Below are 21446 nucleotides of genomic sequence, written 5' to 3'. Positions count from 1 at the left end.
ACTGAGGGGTATAAAATTTAAAAAATGAGTTGTTCATATCATCTTCAATTATGTCCTTCTTAAAATAACCACTTTTGAAAGCCATTGTTTTAATACTCATGATGCTTACTTGCATGCATATATGTCAATTTTTAAACTTCAGATAAAAATAGTTAACTAATGACAAGGTCATTAACTCATGAAAACGATTTCCATCTCTTCATTTGCTGCTCCCAAATTTTATATATTCTGATATTATGTTTATTTATGTGGAATATTTTTAAATTATTTCTCAATCTGTCACTATTAGAAGTTATATTTTGATGTCTTATTAAGCATGCCAATAGGATGTCTATGCATAGAGTTTCCTCTCCTTCTTCACTTACCAGCTACTGTTACGAACTAGTTCAACGTTAAACATATTATTTATAACTCTTGCATTCTGATAATTAACTATACTAAGTCTACTCTGTTATTATCTATCGGTTTATTCTAAAGGGAAAACTAATGAATGACATTTACGGTATTATGATTATGTAAATATTAATTTATGTATAAAATCTGAGATTAAAACGGTAGAAAAGGGGATTTAGCCAAAATTCACTAAATCTACGACTCTAGGTCAATGACCAAGAGGAAAAATTTAAATTTTGCATCCTTCAATTGTCAAATTGATTTATAATTGAGATTGTTTAACATAAAATTTATTTTTCTGGATTTTCCATTTGCCCATCTAATGTGCTTTTGACTGAGGAATCTATGACACTAACTGATCACAAAAAGTATCTCACTTCTCCGCCATAATCTTTATCACACATCTACTGTCCTGGGAAGCCCGCGGCTGCCGCCACCTCGCCACCTCTGCTTTAGGGCGATGACACGCACGCTCACTTGGCTGCTCAGTGGCGACGCTGAGACATAGTTTTCTTCCACTCTAGAGTGAAATCGGCAGGCTCTGGTATCCAAAGTCTCTAAGGGAATCACTTTGTATTCCTTTATCGTTTTGAGGAAATATATCTCTGAGCATTTTTTAAAGGAAAATTTGGGGAACTAAGTTAATTTCTGACACTGCGCACCGTGTCTGCCTGTTTGATCTGCTCTGGAATCGTGCGTTCATAATCACACGCCCTTAGAAATCCGGAGGCGCAGCTCTTTTTTGCATTCGGTTAATAATGTGTTTGATTCTAATGCGAGCCCAGCATCTTGTCAGTATTCTGTCCTTACTCTTTTGAAGTTTTTAGTAGGCTTCTGCTGTCATTACCCCTCACACTCAAGTTTCGGTTCAGTAATTTTTCCATGTGCGTTCAAAAGATTCACCATTTTGTTCTGTAGTGGATAAGTGAAGTTTCAGCCTGGAAATAGTATATGGTAAGATGATAATATTGTAATTCAGTCTTTACTATTATAATAAACATACTCACTTAGTCCTTCTTTTCACCTGAATCCAAGACAGTGCCAGTTAGATATTAAGGTTGTCGGACTTCAGGGTTTGTTCTGTAAGTAGAATCAGAGTTTCTTATTTTAACAAAAATTTTATGTAAGAATTACAGTATTTTTCTACAGGATGTCTCGGTTTAGTTGATCGATGCTTTTACATTCCCTGTCGAAATCTTTGGGGGTTACATCAGGATCTATTCTATGTCTGTCGTAAACTTTAATACTTTGTTTCTTTTTTAAATTCTAAATTATCCTGTGCATTTTAATAGCTTCAAGCTTATATTTCAATTTTATGATTTCAAAATAATCTAAAAACCAAAAAATATTTAATTGCTAAATGAAAACATTGAATTTTGCTTAATTAATTTATGCCCATGTGTGACAAAGTGCTTTGGGAATACAAAAATTCAAAGTGTTTTCTCTAAATATTTGAGTGAAATCAATTTTCCAGGGAAAATACCCATATAAACCATTTATTCTCTAGTTTTCTATAGATAGACATCGTTCCAGGCATCCTTTTTTGGAGAAGCAGAGAAGCATATGAATGGGAGGGTCTATGAAACAAAATCAGCCCAGTTATGTGCATACCCCCTTCTCATTCCGGAGCAGAGAGATGCTCCTCTGGGGATCTGTCATGGAAGAAGCATGCAGTGTGGAGTGTAAAAGCAACAACTGCCTTAAGGATGTGGCTTATACTGTCCTTTATGGTATGATGATGCCATCGGGCCAAAGGCAGTTCTGTAAATGCTGTTGTACTAGGAGGTGGTAAAATTATGTGGTTTGAGCCACCGGCACACTCATACTATGGATTAATTTATGTATAGCTATTAGAGCATTTAGAGAGATAAGCGCACTGCTTACCATTCAGAAACTTTTCAAAAGCTATTATGTCTCTCAACCATGCTTTTTAGAATTATTGAGTGGTAGTGAGCTTGTGGTTATATACCCTGACAAGTGATTAGATCATAACCATTCCATATTGATGATTCAGTGCAGAATGGCATTCGCTGACAGCTAATCTGGGAAAAATAATAAAAATGACTTGTGAAAGCTGAGGCACCAAAGAGGGAAATATGTCACAATAAAAAACCACCCTAACACTGCAGACATAGCCTAGGCGAATAACAAAGGGCAAGCACCGTTCTCAAAAAACAAAGGAATCTAGTCTCAAGATTTTATTGATCATACTAAGATCACGATAAGCATAAAACATTTGCTCTTTAATAAATATTTTTATATTTTTTTATGCTGGCATACTGTTTTGGGATATAAAACAGACACATAAAATTAGAAAATTCCACAAAAATTACCTAAAATGTCTAGCTTCCTTAACTATTACAAAATAGAGCCACACTGGATTTGTGGTCTTTCGTGACAGCATTTGGTAGGAGCTATATGCAGTGTGGCTCATTTAAATGGTGCTGTTATGTCACTGGCTATTGTAGGTATGGTTATCATGATCTTCACCAAAAATATGGCCTAACGAATGAAAGCCAGGAAGATTTTCAATAGTTTAGTTAACGTATAACATACACACGATAAATTGCACATATCATGAATCTGTTGCCCAGTAAACTTTTGCAAAGTGAATAAAGATATGTGGCTATAGAGGATGATGATTTCAATACCCCAGAAGCTACACTATGCCCATTAGTTAGCTTATACACACACATAAACAATGTTCTGAACACTAACATTAGTTTTACCTGTTGGAATTTTATATAAATTAGACTAAAAACCTTATACTCAATCTTATTTTTAGTAAAAGTAGATTACTTCATTCATTTTCATTGATGTTTTTAGTTTTTCATTTTATGAATTTACTAAAATGTATTTATTGATTTTACCATTCATATATATTTTAATTGATTCCAGGTTTTGTCTCTAAATAACAAAACCAGCATAAACATTAATGTACTTGTCTGTTGATGACTTAGGCCTTCAATTCTGTTGGTGGATTTATAGACGTGAAATTGATGTCATAGGATACATCTGTGTTCAGCCTTGTAGATACTGCCATTTTTCCAAAAAAGAAGCTTACCCTAATTTATCTTTCTGCCAGCAATTTTTAAGAGTTTCAGTTGCTCATTTGTTAGTGTCAATTATTTTTATATTTATTTGAATCTATTCTGGTAAGTATACAAGGTATCTCATTTTGATTTTTATTTGAAAATCATTATACTTGGGTATATAGGCATCATCTTTACTTAAGTGCCTGTTCAAGACTATTGCATTTTTTAGAGAGCCTTCTCACTTTTTCTTATGAATGTGAAGATATTCTTTATGTATTTCAGGTGCAAGTTCATTGTTTGATACATGAAATCATTTCTAGGTGTGTCTCTGAGAGTGTCTCTGGGCCAGAGCAGCATTTAGATCAGTGGCCTGAGGAAAGAAAATGGCCTTCACCAATGCAGTTGGCATCATACAATCCCGTGGGTGCATGAACAGAACAAAAAGGTGGGAGAAGAGTGAATTTGCTCTCTCTGTGGGACCTGAGACATCTATCCTCTCCTGCCCTGAGACATTGTGCTGCTGGGTCTCGAGTTTTCGGACTCGGACTGGGTCTTATACCATCAGCTCCCCTGATTTTTACTCAAATGGCATCACATGCTGGCTCTCCTGGTTCTTCAGTTTGCTCATGGCAGATCATGGGACTTCTCGGCCTCCATAATTGTGTGAATGAATTTCTGTAATAAATCTCTTATCTCTATCTCTATCTCTATCATCTGTATCATCTCTCTACCTCTATATTCTTATTGGTTTTGTTTTTCTAGAGAACACTGACTAATATAGTTGTCATAGATTTTTAAAAAATGAATCAAATGTTTTCTAATTTTTTAAAGGTTTTCCATTGGCTACTTGGAATATGATCTTTCTACGCATAGAATAAACATTGACTTACTAATTGGGGATATATTATTTTAAAATAAATAAACAAAAACACAAGTTTCCAATCTTAAACTTTAAGGCTCGTGTTAAGGTAAAGTAACAGTAAGAGATATGTGGCAACGAGGTTCCCTTTGGCATTAGAGAGATTATAACTTACCAGTGTTTATATCCTTAAGGTGATTTATTTGCACCGTGCCTCTGAATTTTGCCTACTGTTGACAAGTACCTAGAGCTAATAAACCTTCGGTAAATGCCTCTGACTAGTCACTGGCTATAGATTTATGCCTTGTCATGTGATCATCAGCACAGTTATATTTTATTGCTTATGGAGTAACTTTCATTTAGAAATTCCTATCTTCAGCAGCCCATGAAATTATGTGTGTGACAGTAACAAGGCTGTGTGTGTATGTGTGTGTGTGTGTGTGTGTGTGTGTGTGTGTGTGTGTGTGTAGCTTAAATTGCAGAAACTCATTCATTACTCTCCTTACCCCAGTCAGAATAATAAGAGGGAAATAGTCTGCTTAGGTAAGAATAGTCTGCTTAGTTTTAATCTCTGCTTCTCAAGAATCATGATTTATATAATATATATCCCTTCAGATTATCAAACCCCTTCTTGCCTTGGCTGTTTCTCTTCTCTACTCTCTAGAATTTTCTCTTAGGGTCAGCCCTTAGATTGACTATTTATTTTATCTGCATTTTATTTTCTAGTTCCACAAATTTTATGTGATCCTTCTAGCCCTGTTATAGTCCTTCTTTCTTTCTTTTTTTTTTTTTTTATGGAATCCTAATGACACTTATTTTCAGTGAAATCAATTGGCATATGATTTAAGCTAATATTAGAATAAAAACTTCCATCTATTAGGTGGCCCTTTGGCAGGTTTTACACAAGTGTCTTATTATGTATTATTTCATTTAATTAAAATTGTTCTAAAAACATAGATATTATTATTCAATGGTAATAATAAGTAATCTAACGCCTAAGTAAAATAAAGTTCATCTAGATAGTGAGAGGCTGGAATCAGTAAACTGCCTTCACCAATGTGGTAGGCAGCATGCAACCCCTCAAGCAAGTAAATAGAGTGAAAAGGTGGAAGAAAGGTGAACTTGCTCTCTGAGGAATCACTTAAAATGATAAGAGGTGACAATGCCAGGTTCCTCCACAGGACCAGGAATAGATAATGCCTGCTACCCTGAGATGGGCTAGAAAAACCTCATGATCCACATGACATTGGGGAGAGTTATACAGAAAGGTCTTACCTCAGTCATTGCGAATAATTATCCTTACACTGACATTGCTTTAGTTCTGCCTAAAAATCATAAAGCCAACACCAGAAAAAAATCAAGCTATTTTCCAGTAACTTAACTATATCGCAGAGCAAAACTTAATATTTTTAGGGATATAAAACATCTAGGATGCCAACAAGGTAAAATTTACGATGTCTGGCATCCAAAAAAAAATTGCCAGACATACAAAAAAGAAAGAAAATGAAATCAATAATGAGAGAAATTAATCAATTAAATCAGTCTAAAAATGACACAGATGTTGGAATTAACAATGAAAGACATTAAACCAATTATTTAAAATATTTTTTACTTCTGGTTTCAGGTCCAACATATAAAGATTTTTGAAGGTGTGATTCATACCCTTAGAATGCATAAAAGCTGAACAAACTGATGATCTTAACAGAGAATTGAAGTAGCAGGATAAAGTACCACCCGAAATTCTGGAGAGTCAGACAAACGCAGAATATAATAAAAACAGGCAAAGTAAATTTATAAATAAAAATCTTGTTTAAAGGTTAGCCAATAGAATCCAATAGGACATTAAAGAAAATACCAAGCCTAAGTGATGCTAATTCAAGGACTGAATGAAGTGGTTTGAAATTAAGAAATCTATAAATGTAGTTCATTATATTAGTGGGACAATAAAATGTACCGTGAAAGATGTCTATATATATATATGTGTGTGTGTGTGTGTGTGTGTGTGTGTGTGTGTGTGTGTATGTGTATGTATATAGATGTGTTTGAATGTGTGTTCCTGCACAGATATATGACTATACTAGATCATTCCCAGCAGCTTATAGCCATGCTGTTATTCCTCTCAACTTAAAAAAAATCCCTTTTTGATCACTCTTCCTCTCTTGAGTGATAACTATTTCTCTGCTGCTCTTTATAGTGAAAGTCCTCAAGAGTTGTCTATAAAAACTTCAGAATCATTCCCACTAAATGATTCAGGAACACACATTCAAACACACACACACACACACACACACACACACACACAAACAAATCAAGATCACCTTATCTCGAGCGGAAGCCACTGGAACAACACACAGGTAGGAATCCTGCAGCATAAGAGTGAGAAACTCTTGGGGGCTGCCATCTTAAGGGGCCATAACACTTTCATGAGTTTTATCTCCAGGCAAAACATAATTTCTCACTGTGAAGAGCTAAGAAAAAAATACTTCAACATTATCAAGCGGTTTAACCTAGTTGATGTTTATGGAATGATGCATGCAACAACAATGCAATAGTCATTTGTTTGAAATACACATGGAATATTTACCAAGATAAGATATATTTTAGACCATTAATCAGGTCTCAATAACCTTAAAAGGATCCAAGTCTAAAAACATATGTTTATTAATGAATATTGGATTAAATTATAAATCAATAAGAGAAGGATAGTTGGAATATCCTAAATATTTAAAAAGTTAAATAACAGACATTTAAATAACAAATATGTCAGTGGCGAAATCCAAAGGGAAATTAAAAAAGTGCTTTGTTTAGAAGGATACTACATAAGCATTGTTTAGGAGAATTTATAGCACTATATGCCTATGTCAGAAAAGAAAGGTCTCAAACCAATGACCTCACCTTTCACCATGTGACATTAGGAAAGAGAGCAAATGAAACTCAAGCTAAATTGAGAAAAGTAATAAAGATCAGAGCATAAATCAGTGATATCAAAAACTGGAAAAAATAGAAAATAATAAAGAAACCAAATTGTTTTTTGAGGGGATTAATTGATAAACTTTAGCCAAACTGATCAAGAAAAAGGGATGACAGAAATAAACAATATCAAGAATGAGAGAGGTCACATTACTATATATACTACAGATTTTTAAAGGATGGCAAGAGAATATTAAGAATAATTTATCCCATTAAATTTTAAAATGTGACTGAAATGGCCAAATTCTTCAAAAGAAACAAACTATCAAAGTTTATGGGGGAAAAAAAATAAAAGGAATTCCGGTCAAGATGTCTGAGTAGGTAAACGCTGTGCTTACCCCCTCTCGCAACAATATTGAAATTACAACCAAACTACAGAATAGCTATCATTCAGTCTCCTGAAATCTAGCTGAACAAAAGTCCTACAAACTAGGGACACACAGAAGACACCTCTTCGAGACTGGTAGGAGGAGCAGAGACACGGGATGGGCTGGTCTCACACCTGCATGTGGTGGTTGAGAATCAGGGGAAATATCTCAGCTGTGGAAGAGTGAGGGATCCTGGTCCCATATCGGGCTCTCCAGCCCAGGGCTCCAGTGCCAGGAAGAGAAGTCCCCACAATTTCTGGCTCTGAAAACTAGCAAAGATGGTGGTGAGTGAGACAGAGGGTGACTAGAGATGCCCACACATGAACTTCTTGCTGACGGACTCACTTGCTCCAAGCTCCAGTGCTGGGGCAGCAATTTGAAAGGTGCCAGGGATGCATGGGGAGGAACTGATTTGTCTGTCTTCAGGATGAGGGCTGGAGGGACAGCTTCCTCCCAGAGAGAAGTGCTGGCAGAGGGCACTCTTCCCTTGTTGAGCCCATGCCCACCCAGTTTGCAGACCCAGGAGGCTGCCATTTCTGAATCTCTATCAACATAGCTAACACTGGTTGCCCCACACAGGTGAATACTTGAGAACCTGCCCCTCCCAACTTGTGATCCACCTAATCTGCTTCCAGTGTCCTTTCCATACAAATGAACTGTCTTGGCACATACTGCAGACTTTCCTAAAATCTCTCAAAGTTTCACAAAACCGAAACAAGCAGCATCTAGCCTCCATGTGACCTATAGCTTCTGCTGAGCAGCCTTAAGCCCAGCAGTAGCAGCAGCTGGCCTCAGTTTGCAGCTTGGCCTCTTGAAGCACTTCCAAGCCCAGTGTGGGTGATGGTCATCTGCGGATTGCTTGGTGGCTCATGCCAGGTGGCCCCAAGCAGGACACAGACTGCAGCTGAACTTGGCCAGTGACAGAACCCCTACTAGGAAGCCCCCTGCATGCCTGATGGCTGGCTTCAGTCTGAGTTGGAGCACCACCTGGGGTCATAGCTGAGGATGACACACTCAAAGGCAGACAGGGCAGGCAGGAGAGCCTTGCGAGTCCTGCTCTATATGGTCAACCCCTGCACAAGAGCTCTTTCACTGGCCATGGCCAGTCATTACAACTAATCGTCCATATGGGTAATTCCTCCCATCAATGACCAAACAGTAACCAAGGCTCAAATATAACAGGAGGTCACACACAACCCATACGAGGGATACACTTGGAGCACCCAACTCAGGTGACCAGGGAAGACTGTGCCACTGGGCCCCGCTACTACTATGTAGCACACTACTACATAAAGCCACTCTACTAAGACCAGGAGACATAGCAGCTCTACCTAATACGTAAAAACAAACACAAGTAGACAGTCAAAATGGGGAGACAAAGAAACATGTCTCAAATAAAAGAACAGAACAAAACTCTAGAAAAAGAACTAAACAAAATGGAGACATGCTATCTACCAGATGCAGAGTTCAAAACACTGGTTATAAGGATGCTTAATGAACTTAGGGGTAGAGAAGATTAACTCAGTGATAACTTTTAACAAGGAGATAGAAAACATAAAAGTGGAAATAGAAGACATAAAGAAGAATCAGTCAGAAATAAAGACTACAAAAACTGAAATGAAGAATACCTTAGGAGGAATTAACTGTATATTAGATGAAGCAGAGGATCGAATCAGAGATTTAGTAGATAAGGTAGCAGAAAACACCCAATCAGAAGAGTAACAAGAAAAGAATAAAAAAATTAAAAAATTTAAAAAAACCGAGGATAGTTTAAGGAAAAACGTCAAGTGTATCAACGTTTATATCACAAGAGTACCAGAAGGAGAAGAGAGACAGCAAAGAATTAAAAACCTATTTGAAGAAAGAATGATGAAAACATTTCCTAACCTGGTGAAGGAAATAGACATACAAGCCCAAGAACTGCAGCAAGTTTCAAACAAGATGAACCCAAAGAGGCTCCCATCAAGACACATCATAATTCAAATGACAAAGGTTAAAGACAAATAATCTTAAAAGCTGCAAGAGAAAAGCATTTATTACCTTCGAGTGACCTCTCATAAGACTGTCAGCTGATTTCTCAACAGGAACTTTGCAGAAGGGATCGGTGTGAAATATTCAAAGTGATGAAAAGGACCTACGAGCAAGATTATCTACTCAGCAAAGCTATCATTTATAACTGAAGGATAAGTAAAGAGCTTCCTAGACAAGAAAAAGCTATAGGAGTTCACCACCAAGCCAGTATTACAGGAAATACTAGAGGGGCTTCTTTAAGAAAAAGAAGGAAAAAAATATCAATAATAAAATGGTAATTACTACATATCTAGCAACAATTACTTTAAATGCAAATGGATTAAACGGTCCAATCAAAAGATAGGGTGGCCAAATGGATAAGAAAACAGGATGCTTACATATGCTGCCTACAAGAGACTCACTGCAGATTGAAAGACATATACAGATTGAAAATAAAGGGATAAAAAAAGATGTTTCATGAAAATGGAAACAAACAAAAGAAAGCTGGGCTATGAATTCTTACAGAAGACAAAATAGACTTTAGAACAAAGGCTATAACAAGAGACGAAGAAGGACCCAGTGATCCTAATTCTGGTACTTACTTGTAGAAACCCAAAACACTACTTTGAAGGGACATGTGAATCCATATGTTCATTGCAGCATTATTTACAATAACCAAAATATAGAGGCACAGAGGCATCCTGGATGTCCATCAATAAATGAATGGATAAAGAAGAGGTGGTATATATATACAATGGAATATAACTCAGCCATAAAAAAAGAATGAAATCTTGCCATCTGCAACAACATAGGTGGACATAAAGGGTATTGGGCTGAGCGGAGTAAGTCAGAATGAGAATGACAAATGCATAAGTGGAATCTCGAGAACATGGTAAACAGACAAACAACAGAAACAAGCTTATAGATACAGAGAACATTTTGATGGTTCTCAGATTAGGGGAGTGGGAGAATGGGTGAAGGGGAGAACGGATTAAGAGGTACAAATTGGTAGTTACAAAATAGTCATAGGGATGTAGAGTATGGCACAGAAAATATAGTCAGCAGAATTGTAATAACCATATAGTGTCAGATCACTTATCGGATGATCACTTCGTAAGTCATATAAATGTCTAATCACTGTGTTGTATATATGAAATTAATATAATATTGTATGTCACCTATAATTAAAAAATAAAAACATAAAAATTAAAAAACCTAAAAACAACATAAAATACATATATACACATACATATATAAGTATACATATAAACAAATATAAATATGCACATATTTATATTTACTTTTAATAAAAGTATATAAAAAAGAAGAAATGGATATTTTGAGTAGTTTTATATTTATTAAAGGTCTTGAATTTAGTAGGTAAAAATCTTCCCACAAAGAACACTCAAGTCTCAGATGGCTTCATTGATGAATTCTACCAAACATCTCAAGAAGATAATAAAAATTCTACACAAAATTCTTTCCTACACACACACACACAAAAAAAAAGGAGAGGGGAAATAATTCCTAACTGATTCTATGATAGTAACATTACTCTGATATTAAAACTAGACAGAGCTGTTTGAAGAAAAGAGAACCATAGACTGATGTCCCTCGGCGACACAGACGCCAAAACAAACTTCCAAACAAGAGCCGAGCAAGAGAACTCCAACAATTCAGACACACGATCCCACTTCATGACCACATGGGATTTATGCCAGGATGCGTGGTTGGCTTAATATTCACACAATCACACTCATTTGTTTACAGATTGTTTCTGACTGCTTTTTCCTTACGATGGAAGAATTCAGTTGTCGTAACAGAGACCTAACAAAGTCTAATATTTCTTGTATGCCTCTATCAAGAAAAATATTGCTGATTCCTGGTCTACGTAGAAACTCAGAATGTATAAAAAAGCTACTCGAACTAATAAATGTTTGGCAAGGTAGCAGAATGCAAGATCTATATGCAAAACTCAATTATATTTCTACATCAGTAATAAAAAATGGAACTGGATATGAACGTTTTAAGAATAAACGTGATAAAATGGTGTGGAAGACCTGAATATGAAAAGCAGCAAACACTGCTGTGACATATTAAGAAAACTTAAGTAAGATGTCTCCTCTCCCTAAATCGATTCATAGATTCCGTGCAAATTCAGTCACATATTCCAGCAGGCATTTGTTTCTGCAACACAAACAAACAAACAAACAAACAAAAAACCCTACAAGCTGATTGTAAAATTTATGCGAACTTGCAAGGAAACCTAAAATGCCAAACGACTTTGAAGAAAAAAGCTGGAAACACTGAGAGAGTGTACCACTGTCACTGATTGTGGGAAAAATTAAGTCTGTTAAGGTGTAGAGAGGGCTTCGGCTCAGGCTTGGCACTCAGCTGTTATTACTGCCTTCTGTACTATGGCCGTGGGTTGAGTAAATAAAACTGAGCCAACACCACAGGGCCCTGCAAATGTGCCAGCCAGGAAAATGCTTCCTGGAAAAAGGGCAGGAAAGATGAAGCAGTCAGCTCTGTCCTGGAGAGCTCAGCAGGGCTGGCCCAGAAGGAAAGTAGTGTGAATATACTCGTATGTAAAGAAAATTAAATGATTGGGTCCTGCACATGGATGGGTCTTTCTCATTCCGATATAAAACTAACCAGAAAATAAAATGCACGTGTCACTTTAGTTCTCTGTCCAAATTACCTGTGTCTTCGTGGCCAGCACTTCTGAACAAGGATCCAGCAAAAATGCATAAAACTGAATATGAGAGTAAGTTATTCAGAAAAAAATAATGTTATCTAAAGTTCACCAGTTCAGGAAGAAGAGAAACTTGAAATAAATATTTAGAATTTTATATCAATTGAACATACAAAGAGAAAAAGACTGGATAAAATACACAAATAAAAACTGAAGACTATGAACTTGGACATTCACAGGATAAAGACAGAGTACGTACAGAGAGAAGCGAGGAATAATCCTTTTCTGTAATGTTTTACAAAGAGTAGTTTTGCTAATTTTACGAAAAAAGCAACTGGTCATATTCTATTACCACTTGTGCCCGAAGACTAATATCATTCCGCTACATTCCTTCTTACACAGAGAAAGGGGCTGCTTTTTTCACTCATTTTGCTGCATGTGACAGACTTCATCGTCTAGGGAAGATGCTCCGTGCTTGTTTAGGAGTTACCGGTGTCTGGACAATGTTAATTCATGAACTTTCCCCATGAAATGCTCGCTGCTGGAAAGTTCACCCCCAGAGACCGTACCCTAACCTTTTCTGCATATTGGCAATGACAGCAGTGACACTATCAATAAAATACCTGGGTCGTTTTCAGGAGGGTTATGTCTAGATGGCGAGTGGAGAAAATATGAAGAAGGTTATAGAATGTTGATATAAAGAGCAGCCTGAAATACAAGTCTTGAAAGAGCAATTCTGTAAAATTAGAGCTGTCAGATTAAATGAATTGTCCAACAAATGAAGAACAGTTGCATACGAAACAAACTGGCAAATAAATTTCACCAGTACCTTTGACAGTTTTAATAGAGCTGTCACTTTCCATTTGTGACATTCATTATATAGGTAAGAAACAGACATGGCCCTGTATTTGATGCTCAGTGTGAGGGAGAAAATGCTCTCTTCCGCGTAACTTATTTCTCTGGATGTAATATCTATCTCTTTATATTTATTTCAGCATCATAGGAATATATGGGATATTTAATCTATCTGGGGTTTCAAACACATTACTAATACATTTTCATTTGCAGATAGATATTGATGGTTAACATATTTGTAATCCGGTCTCCTTCATCTTCGTTTACAAAGTATATCTTTCTACTGTGAGAACTTACCTAAGCAGCTTTTTCTCCTGGGGTGTCAGAAGGGAAAAATTGAGTCAAAGCTGACGCGTTAGAAAGTGACCTAAAACTCTTAATACGGAAAATTAAATTAGGTTAAAAGTCCTGATTCAGTGTGGACCGACCCTAAGTAATAAAGTGGATGTGACCCAGCCTCTCCTCTCCTAACGCATCTTGCTTCTCCCTATGAGCTGCTTCCCCTTTCGAGCGACTTAAACTATGAGTAGTCACATCATCTAATCCTGCTCTTGGAAATTACCTGATATCAATCCTTCACTCAATGGGTAATTAAATTTTATCTTTCTCAGCGATGTTTATAGTTTGGCTTTTGTTAGGAATGTAAGCCCTACAGTGAAAGGCCCTGGAGAGCCGATGAGGACGGAGAGGCAGTGACAGGGACATCGTTACTCCATAAGACAATCTGATTGTCGGAACTGTCTTGTTTGTTTGTTTGTTTGTTTTTATCATTTCTACCCACTAGTCCTGGCTTTGTCAGAGCCACGGGTTACTCATAAAAATTTCGAATTATCATCTGTATGACATCAAAAAAAACACGGCTTTCTTAAAATAAGTAAGCTGACTTCTGTTACACAGGCAAGGGGCTGCAAACCGCAAGTAGCAAAGGAGTACAAGCAGGCAAATTTCAAGGTAAAGTGAGGAAAAACTCAGTGCTTCGCTCTAACTGTGACCGTTTAATCTTTAACTTTCCTTCATGCATTTCTACCACCTTTTCCTTTGGCCTGTGATGCAGGACAAACGGCAGGGGAGACGCTTGCTCTCCCCCGGTGCCGCTTTGGGCTTCAGTGATTCTCTCTTGCTCTGTGACTGATCCAGAAGTGCAGCTGCCTCTCAGAAAAGGCCTCCAATCCCGACGTCCTACGTATTTCTGGCCAGTAATGTCCTTCTAAATCCCATCCTTCAGAAAAACACAGGACTGAGCCATGCAAAGAGAACTCTGGAGGGGCTGGGTTAGGGGGTCGTTCTGTTCGTCACCTAACAGAGTCCTGCTGGGGTTAACTTTGGAAATAAAATACCTCATTTCAGAGAAAGAGACTCGAAAGGAACACAAATGAAGCAAACTGTCAACCTGGAGCAAACTGTCAGGCTCAGCGTTACAGACTGCCAGCTCAGTCTGATAGTGAAAACATCAACGAATAAATGCTCTGATCAGACAAATTCAGGCTTTCTACCTTCTGTCCGTCTGACTCTCAGCAGAGCATCAGTTGATCTCTCAGCAGCCACACAGGAGGGGGCGGAAGGCGATGCCTCCTTGCGTAGAAATTTCTTCAAATGTGCAGTGAGCCAGAGCAATTCACTCGGAGTGAATATAAATTTTTCCCCATTAACATGCGAAACTCTCTTTCCAACCACCTATACGAACCACAAATCTCAGTTGGTTTTTCATAATTGCCGTGTGATATATTGTGCAGTTTTCTCACTGTCGGGCGATTTATCTAGAGGCCTGTAGAGAGGGCCTCGTGAATTTCAGAACTCACCACGGGTATAAATTTTAGTTATGGCAGAAACTGCATAAAGTTAAAAGACCAACCATCTTTGTTATTCTGAATATTGTATTTCTATTGGTAAAATTGTATGTTTAATTGTCGGCCAAGCAAGCTTTGATCACTCATCAATTTTCTCGACTACATCATCACAACCCTTTGCATATAATGTGATAGGTGAATCTGTTCCATGATTCAATGTTCATTTGTGGAACTTAAGTGCAAAATATATTTGTATACTCCCCAAATCTTACCGTTATATTTAGCCTTTTCCTCTAGATTGCTCAGATATTCAAAAAAATAAATAAAATATAGTCTAAATAAATAGAAAATAAAAATAACAAAACATCAAATACGGGAGAGACAACTCAAAAGAAAATAGAACCATCAATATCTCTAGTAACTGAGATACGTTTTAACGTTATGGAGAGAATATATTCTTCCTTAAATGAGTGAAATATTCGTCAGGAACGAGATAGAACATTTGTCCTAGCTCAGAATGCACAATATACATTTTAGATAGATTAAATATATGAACAGTAAAATAATTTAAAACATCTTTATAATCACAATAGAGAAAATCTTTCTATGCAGACAAAGCCTTCTACCAAAGGCAGAACCATTAAGGTGACAGATGTGGCACCACAAAAATTCACCATAAAGACAAAATTAACACCAAATGATAAACTGGAGTATTTACAACATAAATGCACTTACGAGATCAATTCATTTAAAATACAAAAGACCTTACAAATTATTACACAGGAAATTCAAAAAGGTCAATATATGCAATTATTATATGACGTAAACATTGTTATATGATGTACTGTAAATAATTAAAAGCTAAAATTAAAAAATTAAAATTACAGCAAAGAAATACAACTTAATTATTTAACCTATTAGATTGTCAAGGTTTCATTCAATTAATAATTTTTGAATGACAATTAATTGATAATACTTTGTATTCTTGAGGGTTTATGGGGACAGATGCTCTCACACACTCATATGTAATGTGACCACATGAGATTGGTACAAGTTTTCTAGTTTTTATTAACAACATTGAAATAATACAAAATGACTATCAAAAGGGCATTAGTTAAAAGATTATTCATGTCTTTATACAGTATAATATTAAGTAGCTGTTGAATCATTATACACACACTTCCTTAATATAGGTTTGAGCATGTGCTGTACACCACGGTGTTAATTGAACATAAAAGTGGAAACATTATAAATTAACTTTATTTTTCTACCAAATAACGATCCCTGGAAACTAGAGGATTGCAGACCCCATAGCTTTTGGGATCACTTCCAAATATTTATGCATAATCTCTTAATGTAGGTATTGAAAATTAAGCATAGTATAATAGCACAGGATTATTCTGTCACGCCTTTTCATAACTTTTCTCCCCTCTCAGCTCAGGTTCAGAATGAAGTTTAGGTTAGGACAGGTGGTGTCTCTTGCCCTTGAAGTCGTAATCTGGCATCGGGCCTTCTGTGCGTTGAAATAAAATCCTGCTTCTCTTGTAAAGCGATTTTGAGGACCCTTCCAAGGCCTGTGGCCGGGGATCTTCCAGTTGTGCTCCCGAGGCCAACGACATTCCTGTGAAGGGTTAGTTACGATTTTATGCTCGGCCGCTGGCTTCGAGGGGTTCATCGGCCACACGCACACGGGCACACACAGGCACAACCATGCACACCGGGCCGGGCCCGCAGCTTGGAACGCAGCCCGAAAGTTGCCGCGCGCTTCTCTGCGTAGCGGGCGCAGTGGGCGCCACCGGTCACCTCGGAAACGCGTGGAAGAGGGTCCGTCCCTCCGCAGCTGCCTCGGGACGGTTCTGCGTGGATGACGTCAGCTTCTCCCACCGGACATCTCAGTAAGGTTCCCAGAGATGTCCAGCCTGTTCTGTCTGAACGAAGGAAAGTCTTGATGCCGTTGTGCTTATGTTGGATTTTGGGTCACTTCCCAAAACGCAACAGTTTTTCTATAGAAATTAATGGTATTTGCTTCTTCGCTTTATGCCATTTCAGTTAGAGGTGTTATAGGAAAGCTCTTCGGGATACTGGGGGAACCCGTGTCCCTTGACTGAGGGAACAAAAAGAAATGCATGCCATCAACCAAACCCTAGGGGACAGGGTCACCAAACGGAACTTGAACCGCCCGGAGCGCCCATTCCGGGAGCTGGGATCAAGAAGCCCGCCTGGAGGGGTCTTATCTAAATGTGAAAGAGGGAGGGAGAGGAAGAAGAGACAGAGAGAAAAATCGCAGCGGAGAGAGAGGGACTATCTCTAAATTTTCCTTTTAATCTTTCAGACTCACGTCACTGCATCTGAAAGGCAGAACAAATTGGGAAGGCAGCTCACAGGTTTCCTGGGAAACACACCTTGCCGTGGACACTCTAAGATACAGAGTGAAAAAGGGTTGGATGAAAAGGAAAATTGTTTCAGGGCCGAAACTGAGGGCAAGTCGATTGTCACCAAAACTCTATGAATCTTCATGAATTTATTACCCCTTAGGCCTTTTTTGCTTTTTTTTCTTTTGTTTTATTTTGGTGTGGAATTTCAGGCATAAATTGCACGTTAGTTGGTTCAGATAATTTTCATTTGAGGTACTTGACATATTTTATGTTACCTGTCAAAGGTCTGTGGAGTTTAAAGACGGAAGAAGAAACGGAGAGAGGCATTGAAGGGGGGCGGGGGGAATGGGCGGAGGGAGAAGGGGGAGAGAGGAGACCCCGGGACGCTGACGCTTGGATTGTGCCACAGAAACCAAACAAAGACAGGAGTTCTTTGCTGTCCTGCTGTCCATGGGGGATATCAGTCATGATGGAGACACTCTGGAAGAGTCCAAGGATTGGCTCACAGTCAGTGATTTTATAGGATCAATAGTATATAGTTGAAATCATTTCATAGTTTAGCATTTCAGAAATAAATGTTTATTTCCTCTCTTCGGTACATCTTCATCATCTAGAGAAATGAATACAGAATTATTTAAGCTTATCTTTCCTTATTTTATTTTACTTTATAGTCAGAATTTAAATTGAAATAGTTTATCACGCAACCATTTTGTAGCTGCATGAAACAGGCATATTTATTTAACAGAAGATGAAATTCACAGTATACACAAATGTCATCAATTATCATTCACAGATTCAATATTTGTGAATTTGTCTACTCATTGAAGTTTATTCGTAACCTCAAAATCAATACGATGGCACTTTCGTGGTCATCCGAGGCCTTGCACGCAGCTGCAAAGCTCTGAGTGAGCTCATGCGCGTTCCGGCTGAGGTTACCCAAAAAAACCTCATCTCAGTTTCAGGTCACAAGTGGAGATGGGCTCGACGCTCAGGCAGATCAAATGTACTCCTAATTTAGTTCTTGCTTATTTTTCTGATATCCAGCAAATGCCTAACAGTAATAAAAATAATTTCTCGAACAAATGAACAAATGAATGAGTGAATGAATGGAGAAGTGAAGACATTAGGCATAAATTTAACTCACCGATTTATTTTTCATAAATTTATTAAAATATCTGAAGTAAATAAATCTATATAAACATAATGATAGTACTCACTATAATTAAAATAAAGTTGGAAAGGTAAGTAACTAGTGAGATGTGAATTATATAAATAAAAGGTTCTGAATTGAACATTGTACCTTATGGAGAATATATATTATTTTTCAAATTTCCATTAAATACTTACAAAGTAGCATTTACAAGTCAACGAAGGAAACTTTATTTAAAGAAATAACTTAGAAACAAATAGGTCAAATTTTCAGGCAAAAAGGAAAATAAAGAAATTATTACCCATGTGTTAAGCCAAAACAACAACAAAGCAAACACATAATTAAGAAATTAATTTTCAAAACATTAAAACAAGAATTCATGGAAAAGTTATTATTAATATTAAAGACTGCTAAAAATAATGGAAGCTCATATATTAACTGTAATAAAATACAGCCCAAGGCACACCCAAGGCAAATTCAATACTTGATTTCTTTATTCTTACATATTCATGGAACCCCCTCCCCATAAAAAAATAGACTAGCTGAATAAGGCAAATGCACTCGTTATATTAAAAGTATTCATAACCAACACTTAAAACTTAAAGGTCAAGGCACTAATTGAGGTGCTTTGCTTGCAAATCTCAATTAATTTTCATTACTACCCTATCAGAAGGTAGCATTATAACATAGCTTTTAATAAGGGTCTGAAAGCTTTTTCTTTCTTTCTTCCTTTCTTAATGTCAGTGATCACCCAGCTATTAAGCTATGATTTGAACTCAAGTTTCTCTGATTCTTCAGCCCAGTTGTTAGCCAATATTCTAAAAGAAAATTGAAAAAGGCAGAAGAAATAAACAAAAAATAAGAAACTAGTCTACGGCCATGCTGCCCTGAACATGCCCAGTCACATCTGATCTCGGGAGCTAAGCAGAGTCGGCCCTGGTTAGTACTTGTATGGGAGACCACCTAGGAAGACCGGGTGCTATAGGCATCAAAAAAAGAAAAATAAGAAACTGATGAATTAAAAAATGAATTGGTGATAATTTATTCACATAAATATGAGTATTTAAATAAAAGTTAAACAAAAATAAGACATTATACAAAGAAACTATCAGTTTACAGAAAGATGATAAAACTTTTAATTAGGACAAAACTATCTCTAAGCTAGTTACTTTGTATATCATAATGAAGTAAAATAAATATAAATTAAGAAACTGACTTGTGCAGCAGATAAAAAGTTTTGAATTATATTGGAAGAAATTGAAGTGATTATCAAAGTTTTCCTTACCAAACACAAAAACCTTAGATATAATTATCTTAATACATAAATGTTGATAACAGAAAAATAAAATATCGTCCAATTTCTTTTTTTAATAATTTATACTGTAGAAAGGAGCAATAAAAATTATAAAATAGACTGATCTCAGTAATGTAATTGAGTGTCAAAACCCTGAATCTGTGAGGATAATAACAACTATCACACTATGAAAAAGAAGAGGTTTCCAGAAATGCGAGAGTCACTTAAGAATAAAGTTACATTCAGTATAACACGTAAATTAGACAATAGAACACTAGTTAGATTTCCCTTTTCAAATATTGAATTAGCAATACTATCAGTTTTCAAATAACTGATGAAGAGTGATAAAACTTCTCTTCTACTAAACAGTAGTCCAATGTCAGACTTGTATTTCTGAGAATATTCATTTAGTCAACAGTACTCGTTAGTGTTTATAAAGAACTAGAAGATCCATGTGTCAAAGCCAAGCAGCAAACTAAAACCTCAGGAGTTTTGGACCTCGCGCTTAGTTTTGGAAAGAAGAGGAACATTCGATGGCAAGCATACCCGCAGGTTTATCACGTGTAATGTAAGATGCAAAGTCTCATCTCTTGCGTAATACACAGCAATATCTGAAAAGTAAGGCGTGGCACACCGAACAGAGAGCTTAGAATGTCCATTTTATAGTGTTTCTTTATCTTTAAAGAATAGTACAGATTTGAGCAGGACCATTTAGAAATTAATACATGTTTGCCAAAGACTTTTACCTCCTCAAGAGCAGCAATAGATACAGTTGGATTGAATTATAAAGGACAATGTTCCATTTGGGTTCAATGATTCATTGCCTTTTTTTTTTGCTTGTTTAAATACGACTTCTCCCTTATGCGGGAGGCAGTCAACCTCAGTGTCTCTCTCTCTCTCTCTGTCTCTCTCTCTCTCTCTCTCTCTCTCTCTCTCTCTCTCTCGCCCCTTGGCGGGGGTAGGTAATTAGTCATCACTAAGGTGTAGAACTTAAGATGAAAAGGACTCATCGCCAGGCAACATCGATCTCAATCATTATTTTTAAACAACTATTCTGTTTCACCCCAGTTTGCCTTCTCCGGCTCTCCTGATGCGATTCCTTTACTTGTCATAGATACGAGGCGTGGCAGAGCACAGGAGTTATAAGTTCACAATTCCCTTTGAAATGGAATAATGTATCTAAATCACCTTGAGATCTGTTCTTGAGTAATGAAAAATACTTTATTCCTGAGGAGATAAACACTACTCACATCCTAGGAAAAACAATCTGAAAATAAAATGTTTACAAGGATATGAAGTCCTCAGATAATATAGTTTCTTATAGTTTCTTAAGTTATTATGGTTTATCAATTCTCGCACATTTTAAAACTATAAAGTGAGCAAAGTATGATTTTGATCCATTCTAAAACCAGACAAAATTCTTTCAATTCTTTATAAATCACATAACACAACACCCGAGGGCCATGAAGGTCATCGCCGTGCCCTGGGTTACTGTTGCCCCTCAGAGGACAATGGTGACAAGGTAATGGTTTCTGAGAAAGAGATCCGAACTTGACGGAATTCTGTTCTTTAAAAATGAAAGATAAATATATTATAGTTTCGATAGTGTTTCAACTCTACCAGCTTACTTATGGGATTAATATATAGAGTTCTAT

At 36.8% G+C, this 21446-nt stretch overlaps 1 pseudogene; it reads left to right on the top strand.

Moving 5' to 3' along the window:
* Positions 1-19366: 19366 nt before the first annotated feature.
* LOC112470082 lies at positions 19367-19485 on the top strand (annotated as a pseudogene).
* The last annotated feature ends 1961 nt before the right edge of the window (positions 19486-21446 follow it).

Source organism: Pteropus alecto, unplaced genomic scaffold (genome assembly GCF_000325575.1).
Source record: "Pteropus alecto unplaced genomic scaffold, ASM32557v1 scaffold189, whole genome shotgun sequence".
In the NCBI taxonomy this organism is placed as follows: domain Eukaryota; kingdom Metazoa; phylum Chordata; class Mammalia; order Chiroptera; family Pteropodidae; genus Pteropus; species Pteropus alecto.
Note: the sequence above shows the minus strand (reverse complement) of the source record. Positions and strands in the feature narration are given on the sequence as shown.